The sequence below is a fragment of the Schistocerca cancellata genome, chromosome 1 (genome assembly GCF_023864275.1).
Source record: "Schistocerca cancellata isolate TAMUIC-IGC-003103 chromosome 1, iqSchCanc2.1, whole genome shotgun sequence".
Classification (NCBI taxonomy): Eukaryota; Metazoa; Arthropoda; class Insecta; order Orthoptera; family Acrididae; genus Schistocerca; species Schistocerca cancellata.
The window spans coordinates 288,931,343-288,944,098 of record NC_064626.1 but is presented as its reverse complement, the minus strand read 5'-3'; the positions used below and the strand labels follow the sequence as shown (position 1 = coordinate 288,944,098).

General features: G+C 43.0%; 1 protein-coding gene across 1 annotated transcript in view; it reads left to right on the top strand.

The window, feature by feature from the left end:
* Window positions 1-12,756, top strand: part of LOC126160221 (odorant receptor 43a-like) — a 122,413-nt gene that overhangs the window by 59,049 nt on the left and 50,608 nt on the right. The gene's annotated exons all lie outside the window — the stretch shown is intronic.

The following is a 12,756-nucleotide window of genomic DNA, read 5'->3' as shown; positions in this document are numbered from 1 at the left end:
TTTGATTTAGAAACTAGCCACATCCGTCTGCACTTAGCTATCCATTACAAAGTGTGTATTAGTTCTCAGTATGACTGATAAATGGTATACATTTTGGTCGTCAACCGAGTTCTTTCTTCCATGAATCTGTATGATATCTTCACGACTGACCGTTTTGTCTCCTTAAGAAATTGTCATACATACTCATTGCCTAAGCTGTAACCGGACTATTTGGTGGTATCACGTCACTGTTTACAATCGAGATCGGCACCCGATGCCCACTATACCTTCTGATACTCTTTTCTTTTTCAGAGGTCACACCGACATTCCGTGAAACGCAAGTTCTCTCAATATTTACCAGCTCTAGTAGGTCTTAATAAATTAAGTGCAAACCCGATGCCTTGTTTGAAATGAAACCTCCATCACAGTTTACTAGGTATTCCAACATCTTTATTTCGATAGTTACGCAGTCACAGAATTTTGGCGTTTTCACGGTGACACAATACTTCATTTAGTGATTATACAGGGTGGTCCATTGATCGTGACCGGGCCAAATATCTCATGAAATAAGCGTCAAACGAAAAAGCTACAAAGAACGAAACTTGTCTAGCTTGAAGGGGGAAACCAGATGGCGCTATGGTTGGCCCCCTAGATGGCGCTGCCATAGGTCAAACGGATATCAACTGCGTTTTTTTCAATAGGAACCCCCATTTTTAATTACATATTCGTGTAGTACGTAAAGAAATATGAATGTTTTCGTTGGACCACTTATTTCGCTTTGTGATAGATGGCGCTGTAATAGTCACAAACATTTGTCTCACAATTTTAGACGAACAGTTGGTAATAGGTAGGTTTTTTAAAGTAAAATACAGAACGTTGGTACGTTTGAACATTTTATTTCGGTTGTTCCAATGTGACTTGGCTTGTTTTTAGGGAAGGAGATCAGACAGCGAGGTCATCGGTCTCATCGGATTAGGGAAGGACGGGGAAGGAAGTCGGCCATGCCCTTTCAAAGGAACCATCCCGGCATTTGCCTGCAGCGATTTAGGGAAATCACGGAAAACCTAAATCAGGATGGCCGGACGCGGGACTGAACCGTCATCCTCCCGAATGCAAGTCCAGTGTGCTAACCACTGCGCCACCTCGCTCGGTGTTCCAATGTGGTAGATGTACCTTTGTGAACTTATCATTTCTGAGAACGCATGCTGTTACAGCGTGATTACCTGTAAATGCTCAAAATGATGTCCGTCAACGTCAGTGCATTTGGCAATACGTGTAACGACATTCCTCTCAACTGCGAGCAGTTCGCCTTTCGTAATGTTCGCACATGCATTGACAATGCGCTGACGCATGTTGTCAGGCGTTGTCGGTGGATCACGATAGCAAATATGCTTCAACTTTCTCCACAGAAAGAAATCCGGGGACGTCAGATCCGGTGAACGTGTGGGCCTTGGTATGGTGCTTCGACGACCAATCTACCTGTCATTGAAATATGCTATTCAATACCGCTTCAACTGCAAGCGAGCTATGTGCCGGACATCCATCATGTTGGAAGTACATCGCCATTCTGTCATGCAGTGAAACATCTTGTAGTAACATCGACAGAACATTACGTAGGAAATCAGCATACATTGCACCACTTAGATTGCCATCGATAAAATGGGGACCAATTGTCCTTTCTCCCATAATGTGGCACCATACATTAACCCGCCAATGTCGCTGATGTTCCACCTGTCGCAGCCATCGTGGATTTTCCGTTGCCAAATAGTGCATATTATGCGGGTTTATGATACCGCTGTTGATGAATGACGCTTCGTCGCTAAATACACTCCTGGAAATGGAAAAAAGAACACATTGACACCGGTGTGCCAGACCCACCATACTTGCTCCGGACACTGCGAGAGGGCTGTACAAGCAATGATCACACGCACGGCACAGCGGACACACCAGGAACCGCGGTGTTGGCCGTCGAATGGCGCTAGCTGCGCAGCATTTGTGCACCGCCGCCGTCAGTGTCAGCCAGTTTGCCGTGGCATACGGAGCTCCATCGCAGTCTTTAACACTGGTAGCATGCCGCGACAGCGTGGACGTGAACCGTATGTGCAGTTGACGGACTTTGAGCGAGGGCGTATAGTGGGCATGCGGGAGGCCGGGTGGACGTACCGCCGAATTGCTCAACACGTGGGGCGTGAGGTCTCCACAGTACATCGATGTTGTCGCCAGTGGTCGGCGGAAGGTGCACGTGCCCGTCGACCTGGGACCGGACCGCAGCGACGCACGGATGCACGCCAAGACCGTAGGATCCTACGCAGTGCCGTAGGGGACCGCACCGCCACTTCCCAGCAAATTAGGGACACTGTTGCTCCTGGGGTATCGGCGAGGACCATTCGCAACCGTCTCCATGAAGCTGGGCTACGGTCCCGCACACCGTTAGGCCGTCTTCCGCTCACGCTCCAACATCGTGCAGCCCGCCTCCAGTGGTGTCGCGACAGGCGTGAATGGAGGGACGAATGGAGACGTGTCGTCTTCGGCGATGAGAGTCGCTTCTGCCTTGGTGCCAATGATGGTCGTATGCGTGTTTGGCGCCGTGCAGGTGAGCGCCACAATCAGGACTGCATACGACCGAGGCACACACGGCCAACACCCGGCATCATGGTGTGGGGAGCGATCTCCTACACTGGCCGTACACCACTGGTGATCGTCGAGGGGACACTGAATAGTGCACGGTACATCCAAACCGTCATCGAACCCATCGTTCTACCATTCCTAGACCGGCAAGGGAACTTGCTGTTCCAACAGGACAATGCACGTCCGCATGTATCCCGTGCCACCCAACGTGCTCTAGAAGGTGTAAGTCAACTACCCTGGCCAGCAAGATCTCCGGATCTGTCCCCCATTGAGCATGTTTGGGACTGGATGAAGCGTCGTCTCACGCGGTCTGCACGTCCAGCACGAACGCTGGTCCAACTGAGGCGCCAGGTGGAAATGGCATGGCAAGCCGTTCCACAGGACTACATCCAGCATCTCTACGATCGTCTCCATGGGAGAATAGCAGCCTGCATTGCTGCGAAAGGTGGATATACACTGTACTAGTGCCGACATTGTGCATGCTCTGTTGCCTGTGTCTATGTGCCTGTGGTTCTGTCAGTGTGATCATGTGATGTATCTGACCCCAGGAATGTGTCAATAAAGTTTCCCCTTCCTAGGACAATGAATTCACGGTGTTCTTATTTCAATTTCCAGGAGTGTAGAACGCGTGCAAAAAATCTTTGACCGTCCCGTAATTTCTCTTGTGCCCAGTGGCAGAACTGTACAAGACGTTCAAAGTCGTCGCCATGCAATTCCTCGTGCATAGAAATATAGTACGGGTGCAATCGATGTTGATGTGACATTCTAAACACCGACGATTTTTAGATTCCCGATTGTCTGCAACTGATGTGCGTATTAGCTGCGGCAGCAGGTAAAACACCTACTTGGGCATCATCATTTGTTGCAGGTCGTGGTTGACGTTTCACATGTAGCTGAACACTTCCTGTTTCCTTAAATAAAGTAACTATCCGGTGAACGGTCCGGATACTTAGATGGTATCGTCTAGGATACCGAGCAGTATACATAGCACACGCCCTTTAGGCATTTTGATCACAATAGCCATAATGGTTCAAATGACTCTGAGCACTATGGGACTTAACATCTGAGGTCATCAGTCCCCTAGAACTTAGAACTACTTAAACCTAACTAAACTAACGACATCACACACATCCATGCCCGAGGCAGGATTCAAATCTACGACCGTAGCGGTCGCTTGTTTCCAGACTGAAGCACCTAGAACCGCTTGGTCACACCGGTCGGCTCATAATAGCCATACGTCAACACGATATCGACCTTTTCCGCAATTGATAAACGGGCCACTTTAACACGGTTAATGTGTCACGAAACAAATTCCGTCCGCCCTGGCGGAATGTTACGTGGTACCACGTACTTATACGTTTGTGACTGCTACAGTGCCATCTACCACAAAGCGAAAAAAGTAGTCCAACCAAAACATTCATATTTCTTTATTTACTCCACGAATATACAATTAAAAAATGGGGGTTCCTATTTAAAAGAAACGTAGTTGATATCCGTTTGACCTATGGCGGCGCCATCTAGCGGGCCAACCATAGCGCCATCTGGTTTCCCCCTTCAAGCTAGGCGAGTTTCGTTCTTTGTAGTTTTTTCGTTTGATGTTTATTTCGTGAGGTATTTGGCCGGGTCACTATCAATGGACCATCTTGTATACAAGGCAGTACTCGGAGATTGCTGATTTACTCAGCTGTTTTAATCAGGTATGTCACTGACATACCTTGCACCTTGTCTGTTCTCTTTTAATAGTTGCCCCCTGTAAAACATGCCATACACAACCGGTTCTGGAGACTTAGATTGTGTTTAATAGTACAAAGAAGACTTTTTAAGCTGCGTGGTCTGGGGTGCCTTGCAACGGTTCGCACAGCTTCCCCCATTGGAAGTTAGAGTCCTCCCTCAGGCATGGGTGTGTGTGTTGTCCTTAGTGTAACTTAGTTTAAGTTAGATTAAGTAGTGTGTAAGCCTAGCTACTGATGACCTCAGCTGTTTGGTACCATAGGAACTTACCACCACCACCACAAAAGACTATGTTGACGGCAGTGAAACACTCTGGATGCCAACCAAGCAGATCAGTTGAAGCTGAGCATTTTTTAAATTATAATCATGATTGGAAACAATGAGTCCAGTATCACGGTGCAAAGCTGTTAAGCCAGTGTAATTATGGAGCAAATCCAAATAAAGTACACCACTTGAGAAGCTTAGATTTAAACAACACTTGGTGCTGGGCATTAAGTTTATTAAGATTTCGCCAGTATGGCACCAGGGCGATATCTGAGCCAAAATGCTGACTTAGCATCTGTCAACATTTTTCTGCCGGTGTCATATTACATCTGATGCAGTTGTGCATGTCAGATTCAAGGTAATCCCCTCCTTTCCCACTCCCCTGCCCTTCATCTCTTTGCTCTTGCCTGATAGACGTAATTCAAAGACTGTGCTCTGTAGTAAAGGGAACATCATCAGCAGGGATCAGGTAAAAACCAGGAGAAGACTAAAAGTATGTATTTTATTCATCAATTATTAATATTATTGTTGTTATTAACATATTTTTTTAGCAATGTAACAAATCTCAGGCAAAATGCAGCAGTAACGCACAGATGCTGTCCCATATTTATCAGACCTGCTCTCATGTGACTATTCTGTAAAACCACTGGAGCTTCCTCCGCTTGCTGAACCTCAGTTAAATCCAACAAGAGAACTGTCATCCGCCACAGCATATAATTTCACTTCTAGTGGATCTTAACATGTGGATACAAGCCTAGCACCCAACAGTAACTTTGAAGTAGTTATGGAAGTAGAAAAATATCGATCTATTGGCACTAAAGTGCAGTATTCATGGTATGAGTGGGATTTTCTGCACATTGTTAGGGGGTACTTTGATAAGAAGATGATGACAGATTATGATCCATCTCATACATCAACTGAGATTCAATTGTTTGGGAGGAGGGATTCAATAGTGGGTATGTATGGAGACACTGTGCTTGAATTACCTTCAGGGGACATGTGCATTTACATAAAACATTCAACTATTATTAATTTGAATGCTCATGCTGTGGGTTACTGATTGGTACAGATGGAATAAGGCACCGTTGTCCATACGTAGGAGGTGCAAACTTAGATTTTATAGCATATTTGCAAAATAGTGTAAATATGAAGCAATTAGAGCACTGTATAAATACATGCATTCCCCCAGAGGGCAAGTGTATAAATGGGGACTCTGAAGTATCAAGTCAATTAAACTCATGGATGACATTCCTATGTATCTTGTGGCACACATTGGACTGAATGCCTTAGAGACTGAATTTAAAGCATATAGAAAACAACTGTTCAGAAATATTGCTCACCACAGTGAGTTTAGAGAATGCATGTATATGTAAATAAAAACAAATACAAAAATTTTTTCTTATTGTTCTACCCCAATCCTCATTTTTTTCTTATGGTTGAAATGTACATATACGTATCAGGAGGCAATGCTGATCTGCATGAGCTATTCCCTCACCTCATCTCACCATCACCACTTTTGCTATACACCATCATGCGTGTGCAGCCATTGACATGTGAGGCTGCAGCTATCAAGAGACACCTGAGTTGGTAGAGGTAACCACATCTCAGCACTCAGTGGGTGCCACAGGCCAGCTTAACTCTGCTGACTGGCAGGTTTCATCTTGTCCTAGAGACTGTAGTCAGCATTCAAAATATGAATAAAAAAATGCATAGTCACAGTGGCGATTACATATATTATTATTTTAAAAAACAATCTTTTTTGCATCACTCACATAGCAGTTTAACAGTAGGAGGGCCATCGGTTTGGCATTGCGCATTTGCATTACAATGCTTAAATCAAAGTTCATTCATATAATGAAGCACATTGCCCCTAAACAATCATAGAATCTAGTTAAATCTGTGTGAGATATCACACAGCAAAGATATGAGTTCTGTATTCAAACTATAGGAACTTTGGGATCTTTCCGCTAGTTTTCTACAAATTTCTAAACACAAACATGTGATAAGTAGTAATGTAATCCTCTTATTTGAAACTGTAATCCTCCAGCTGAATCACCATGTCGTATTTAGGGATAATTAGTTCCAGTATATATGGGTTAATGCCACACATGAGTTTACAATGATTTATTATTATGATAATATCATTATCGCTGTGCCTTTAGCACCACTGACTGTAGACATCATGCTAATTATTCTTTTAATAGTTGCATACACTGCTGCTAAAAATATTAACAGCTATCAGTTAATGGGTTCACCTACTTGTATGGGAACCCTCAAAGGGTGATCCTGTTGATGTGTCACTGCCAGTGTAGATGAATGTACCCACAACAAATATAGATTTAACCAATAATTATTTTTTCTTTATAGTTGTGGCAAATTCATCAACTTGTCTGGTGTGCATGTAATGCTATTCGTATCTGTTACAGCTTAAAGAAGAGTGCTGGAAAACATGACAGCATGGAAGTGATTCGAATCATGAGTGGTGGTATTAGAAAAGCATCGATGCAGTGATGTCAAAGTGACAATATCTCTAAATGAGCGGAATCGTCTATGCAGTATGTCAATGTAGATTCTGCTTTATTCGACAGAAACACTCTCACCCCTCAGTGATTCTAGGGGCTCATACAGTCACTGTAGGAGAGTTCCCATGAATAAATAGGTGAACTCAACTATTTAACAGGAGACAGGGGACTCATCTACAGGCACACACTTTTAAAAACAGCTGCAGCACAGCAACCATGTATCCATCGATGACATTAGAGAACATGGAGATGGGTTGTAAAACTCATCACCCATCAGAAGAAACCATTGCTCATTTCTGTGATTCATGATGAACATCAGTGCTAGTACATGAAGAAATGTATGATCTAGACTTAGGTGTAGAAGTACGATCCTACTTCTGTATCTTCATATTCTGGGCCATATGTAAGAAAGTGTAGGGATTAGGTCGTTTTTGTAAAATAACAATGATATAGCAAAAAAAGGAAGTAATGGTTTACCAACAGTCTTATGACTTATATACACAGATACATTTTTCTATATTTAAGAAATAACGACTTTTTTTTAAACTAAAAGACTAATAGAACTTTATAACCCATTTAATCATATACAATACTTTACATTTAATTCTATACATATTTTTGAACTAATAGAGAATTTGTATACCCATTTAATCGTATGCAATATTGACAGTTTTAATGATTTCTTTCTTTCCAATTGGTTTCTATAACCGGTATATGGCCGCATCTGGGGAAAGAAAACAGTTAGATAAGTTTATTGCACTTATTTTTTTGAGAGACATGTATGAATTGTCATTTTTATCTTCATTAAGGTATGTAAAATACGATATTTCATAACCATGACATGATTCAGGAGTACGCTGTGCGATATATGTTGATTAAATTGCAGTTTTATAAAATGATTCGCATTCCTGATGGCAGTAAAGATTAAGAACATCAAAATCGATCTACTCGACAATAGTGTTCTTAGACCACGAATATAAGAGTTCGTACTGACGTCATAGTACTAACTATTATCACTCCTTGTCAATGATTGGATGCACTGTGTCTCACACTCGCCAGAGGCATCATCTCCTGGATGACTCTCACAGTTTTTAATTTCTTCAAATATTTTTATTATAACTGCTCATAGTTAGTTTGTATGTGAGACACCCTGCTTAACTCCGCAGGACAGAACAGGTAGTTGGAATTGTGGAAAGGGGCCAAAAGGGGGCTGTCAGTTACACTCAAACATAACTTTATTTAGTTGTCCAAACAATACGGCAAAAATTTTTGAACTTAGCTATCAGCTGAATAGACCACACTATCTTATGCCTTAAGGGCACAACCACTTAAATTTAAAAACGGCCGAAAGCCGATAACTTAACATTCAGACTCAAAACAGAATATTTAGAAGGCAGAAGGCCTCACGTAAGTAAGTCATATAACTTGGCTGAAGGCCCAACAAATCTAACACTTGAAAAGCAAACAAGTTTAATTTAAAGACAGCTGAAGGCCCGTGATTTAAGACTGCAGGTAAAATTAATTAAAAAAAACACAAGGCAGAAGGTCTTATCTTCAATTAGGCTGGAGGCCCCACACAGTCTGATACTTGAAAGACAAGAACTTTAATTTTAAAACGGCTGAAGGCAGATTACTTAAAACAACTAAAATAACTTTTAGTAGGCAGAAGGCCCAAAGCTTTATCTTTAAAAAAATATTGTGCACAGGCTGAAGGCCCAAACAATGCAATACTTGACAAGTAAGGAACTTTCAATTTTAAAGTGGCTGAAGGCACATTATTAAAAACCCAATTAAAAGCATACAAATTCAAACCATCGGCTATAAGCCATTAAAATACACAATCAAACACCAATAAGAAAAGACAGTATAGCCAGCGGCGCTCAGAACTTTCCGGGGGTCGATCTGCACTTGAAATACTGTATTAACATTCATTTAGGGGAGACAGGCTGTCGGCCCAATATATCCAATCCGCTGGCAACTCAACCGACAGTCAATGGACCCACCGACAGAATGACTTGCTTTCCACCCGACCAGCGCACAAGTAACTCTAAAGCCAAGACGTAAAAGGCGTAACAGCCCACAAACAAGTGTGCATAAGCTGTCAAAACTACACATATGTGTTGGACAGAGACAACACAGTGAGGAAAGAACACTGCCTAAATTTTACGTCAGCGGCCAGGGCAGGCAACTGGAACGCTGACGGCCACAAGGCTGAAAATTCCGCTGGTACACTTGGACTTCAAATAACCAAAATACAGTTAAACTCCTCTGGATGGAGGCCAAACTTTCGCCAACTCGATCACTCGCTGTTGCTCACGGGAATACCCCCAACAGCCAACCATAAAAAAAAATGGTTCAAATGGCTCTGACCACTATGCGACTTAACTTCTGAGGTCATCAGTCACCTAGAACTTAGAACTAATTCACCCTAACTAACTAAGGACATCACACACATCCATGACCGGGGCAGGAGTCGAACCTGCGACCGTAGCGGTCGCTCGGTTCCAGACTGTAGCGCCTAGAACCGCTCGGCCACACCGGCCGGCCCAACCATAAAAACCAATGGCACAATGTGAACATTCTGGCTTCGGTAATTAAATCACCACTCAACTTTGATGTCCTGGGTCGATGAGCCGCGAACCCCGTAGCAATAGGAACAGCTCCCACACACTCCGACATGACGTAGAGGCTGCAAACGGCCCCAGCCCACTGCGCCGTGTGGAGATTTCCTGGCTGCTCCACACTAACCGACCGACTCACTGCTAGTACGCTGAAGTCTCACAATATCGTTTTTTCCTGCACTCCAGTTGTGTTCCACCCACACTTTTTATTTCTTGTCGTCTCCTGTTATTTGGTTTTATTAATATCAATGATAATTTTTTCCTCCAAAGTGATGTGTTTATTCAGTTGTTATCTGTAATATTGTAGGTTGCTGAGAGCTGTCCACCCATTTGTCGGTCTCTCCATTGCCAGAAGTATCATCATTTGCTACTATTGTTTTATATATTTTTATACAGTGTAGATAAAAAATAAAGTTATATAGTTTAAATTCATTCTTTTTTATTTCCTCCATAACATCAGCAACACTTAGATCCGCGTTTAATATGATAGCTAGGAGACTAGATATGGTACCATTTCCCATACAGAGGGAGCAATACTGTGACATATTAGGAGAAATTGGTATGGAGGTGAGAGAAACATAAGAAATATATTTAAAGCATAATTAGTCAACTATTGCAACTGCTTCATGGATTAGCAACTTAAGGATTTGGATATTATCAGGGGGTATAATAATAATGTAACTGTAAACAGCAATACCATCAAATATGTGACATATGCTCCATGATTATGACTAAGCAGACGGTGTGCACAACAGATTTAAATAATTCCATATCAAAGATTTCGAATATGAAAACTCATATGTAATGCTACAGCTGTAACTCGATTCTCCTGTAGCAGTAGAAAAATAAATATGTGATACCACTGGGACAGGGAGTGTAGTGTATGCAACTTCTCTTTTTCCAAGTGTTCTAACTGTATTTGCATTATACTTCGGACTTGGGACAGATTTAGCGTTACATAGTCATCTTACAAACCCAAAAAGTACCCTGATACACATGTTCCTAAACAAAGATTATAACATCAAGCACTGTTAAGTCACACAATAATGATAATAATAATAATAATAATATGCAGAATGAAATTTAACACAAGGGTGAATATTACTTACCAAAATTTTGTGTAGGCGCTGTGGTGCGCAGAACAACTATGGGGCAAATGACTGATCCATCCAGCAAGAGGTGTTAAAAAATGCTCCACATATCTTAATGCACTTGTCAACACGTTGGAGGTGTGTTGTGTTGCACATTGAACATCATCTTGGCAGGCTTTAATGTGGGCAATAGCATCAGTAATGCAATAAAAAAGTTCTTCATGTGTACCCATCTTCATAGCATGCACATCCCCCTGTAACCAGCCCTATGAAGCCTAATGTGTTTAAATCAGTTGATCTGGCAAGCCAGTTAAGGTGTCTGCTGTGGCCAATAAACTGTTGACAAATTATGTTATTCAGATACTGGGATACTTGTCCAGTACTGTGAACTGGTGATTCATCATGTTGCAGGTACATTTACTGTCATTGCTTTATGTCACATCTTCCAAAAAGTGCAGGTACATCTTCTGTCAGGAAATGTGTATATGATGCAGCTGTCAGGCGATTTGGCAGGAACACAGGCCCTACCACCAGGTCATCAATCGTACACATAAAATGTTCATTGAAAACATAACTTGAAATCTTGTTTCCCTAATGTCATTTGGGTTCTCCATCATCCATGCGTGACAATTGCAGGGTTCATGATATCATTACATGTAAATGCAACCTCGTGTGTAAATGAAGTGTATTGCATTATGTCTCTGTGTATAGTCAAACAATCACAAAATTGTCACCCAGCTGAAGATGTTGCATAGGATGTTTTGTGTTGTCTCATTGTACCATGGAAAGATAGGAGAGGATGTTGCTTGGTTGCTGGTATCCTTTTTCTACAACACAACTGCACACATGTATTAGCAGGGTTCTTTATTAACATAAACAGAGCTACTTAAGATAGTCCTGGTGTTGTGTTACAAGCTCTTCCGTAATAGTCCACGTTTGCCTCACAGCTAGTGAAGTACAAGTCCCGCTAGGCCGTCTACACTGGTCGCTAAGTGCTGACTGAGACTGAGACTCTGTCTGTGGCTGCAAGACACTCGACTCAGTGACTCACTGAGTGACTGACTGAGCCCTCCGTTTTTTTTTTCTTTATTGAATTTCAATTCCCCCCGAAGGGGGCGGGCTGGCAGCAGCTCAGTACGCCACTCTTCAGCCCACAGACTTTGTTAGAAAGATGAAGAGAAGAAATAATAAAAACAGGCGAGAAAATCGGAGACTTAAAGAGTAACATGGCGAAAAGAAAATCGTGGAACTTAAAACAAAGAACAGAGGGATGATGATGCTAATAAAATACATACGAAGCAGACAGGTAAAACAATAGACAGACAATTAAAACAACACGGCGACAGTCTGGTTTCTGTTCGCAAAAGACATAAAATTCACACCTAGCGACAGCATGGTTTCTGTTCGCAACATGAGAAAGACGAACAACACTGAACAGTCACTGGTACACTGCACTAAAAAGTTGGCAAATGTGACATACCACAGCCGAGAGCAGGTGGGGGGAAACTGGACAGATGATGGGAAAATAAAAAAGGGGGGAAAGGAGAGTAGAAACAAAGGGGGGGGGGGGAGCTGGGAAAGAAGCTGATGGAGGATAAGGACCCATAAGAGGGGCGGGGGGCGCTGGGCAGACGCGACGGGGAGGGGGGTAGGCAGAGGAGAAGAATACAAAAGGACTCGGGGGGGGGTGGAGAAGGGAGGTAGGGAGAGGCGTAGTGGGGAGAAAACAGGAAGAGGGAGCCCAGGGAAAGGACAGAGGAAAGGAGGGGGAGTGAGGATCAGAGTTGATAGGAGGGATAAATAGAGGGAGAGAGGGCATCATCCGGGAGGGGGAGTTGCTGGAAGCCACCTTGGGAAAGGACATGTAGGGTGTAGAGATGGAGGGTAGGGAGGACACAACGGTGAAGACGTGGCAGGGGG